The sequence below is a fragment of the Epinephelus fuscoguttatus genome, linkage group LG1 (assembly GCF_011397635.1).
Source record: "Epinephelus fuscoguttatus linkage group LG1, E.fuscoguttatus.final_Chr_v1".
Taxonomy (NCBI): domain Eukaryota; kingdom Metazoa; phylum Chordata; class Actinopteri; order Perciformes; family Serranidae; genus Epinephelus; species Epinephelus fuscoguttatus.
In genome coordinates, this window is record NC_064752.1 from 4,578,473 (window position 1) to 4,580,461 (window position 1,989).

A 1,989-nucleotide genomic window follows, 5' to 3' on the forward strand; every position below is an offset into this window, starting at 1 on the left:
GGATCTGACTCCATGTAAGAGCCCGTACACATGGCACGTCTATAACCGTCTGGAAAACACAAGTTCGGGAGCTGGATGCTACTAGAGTATGGAGGCAGGTTGCATCTAAGGTTGCTCAGCAACCAGATCCAGCACTGTATCATAGCCTTTTTTTAGTCCGCGGGACAGATGTAAAGCTCTGGGTAGCCCTGCAGTAAAATGATCTACTCCTTCTCCATAGTCATCTATAGTTAGCTATTTACAGAAGAAGGGAACGATCTCTGCCGGCTATGGTTAGTTGTTCCTTGTCAAATGACATGCAGCGCGTGCTGCTGGGTTACAGAAGTTGAACTCTCATCTCAAAGTGCAGCATTGTTCTGGCTTTTGAGCACGCCTGGCGGGTGTCTACATAGAAAACAGTGGATTTAAGGGTGCAAAAAATACGCCATGTGTACGAACCCCTAATGCTTTTGAAAGTTTTTGAAATTATTGAACTGATTGTTTCTGTGGGCTCATTGAACAAAACACATACCTTTTCAGATACTTCCTGAAAGTCTTGTCTCGTATGCCATAGATGATGGGACTAATAGATCGCGGCAGGACCTGAACAATAATATAACAAGCGAACAGGGTGTCTGGATAATTCTTAGGAAACGCTTGCTGCAGAGCCTGTTTTACTGGGGGTTCTACGTATGTTGCCATACAAAGCAGCAGCTGAAACCCATGGAGGATGATTGTGTTTCTGGCCTTTTTAGCATCTTTGCTAGCTGTTTTAGCAGTGAACAGAATTCTGAAGTAAGTGTAAAAAATTACAAACCAAACGATTACCAGATACACAATATAGGTAATATCTCTCTTTTTGATAATCTGGGGATTTCGAAGGCAGTTTCTGAGACAGAAGACTCTGGAATGAAAGAAGTCCAGTGGCTCTGTGGCCAAAGTGATGAAGAGATCAGGAAGGACTGACAACATGCTTGTCACCCAGATTAAACCAATCAGCATCAACGTTCTTTTGACTGTACAGAGCTGCACGTGGCGAAGGGGGAGACAGATGGCGATGTAGCACTCCACCGCCATGCAGGCCAGGTTCAGAGGGTGTTTTCAGTGGCGAAAAGAGCAATCAGGATGAAGATGCAACAGACAGAAACATTTATTTTGTAGAGGATGTAGCTGATGATGAACAGCATAACAGTCAGCATCACTTGGATCATGTCGTTGACCACCAGGTGAATAAAAAGGATGTAGCGTGGATTCGTGTAGAAGATCTAGAGGGTGGGAAGAAAAGCACATGAAAAAAAGTAAAGGTTTGTCCTACAGTAAATGTGGAACTGCAGTACAAAAATACCAACACCTGAATCACTACTTCAAAACAGCAAATATCAGCTTGGCGATCACATTAACTTTATGTTGGTTTCAGTTTTTACAGTCTCCTTAAATTATTTATATGTGGTTACCTTTAGAGCATAAATAAGGATTGAACAGCATGACAGTATGTATTGAGAGGCAATATAAACTCTGAACTCTGAACTTGGCTGAAAAATTTCTGGGTGGAACTCGTGCTTGTGAACTTTGGTTCCACATCTCGTGCATAAATCTACATACCATATACTCAGAATGTGGCTACTGGCACTGAACAGTGACTCATGTATTGTATCATTGTATGAACTGTTGAAGCCCTGTCATGAATCAGGACCCCCAGTATTTGGATTATGTAGCCCGGAAAAGACTTGAATCAGCGGTGTATACCTCTTGCTGTTTGCAAATATAAGAGTCGGATCGGATTGGGAACAGGGGAGAAAAAGCATATTTCTGTAGTGCATTTGATATTTGTGTTTACGTGTAATTAAAGGAAAGTCATACCTGGTGTTTACGAAAAGTGTGAATGAGGCCTGCATTGATATAGTTGATGGAGATGCTAAGAACCACGACAATCACATTCTTGGTCACAGCCTTAGTGAAGGAGTCCCGATATGCGATGACCACAGTCACATTGGCAGATGACACGTTCAT

At 42.5% G+C, this 1,989-nt stretch overlaps 1 pseudogene; it reads right to left on the reverse strand.

Annotated features, from left to right (window-relative positions):
* Positions 1 to 465: 465 nt before the first annotated feature.
* Positions 466 to 1,989, reverse strand: LOC125887885 (odorant receptor 131-2-like; annotated as a pseudogene).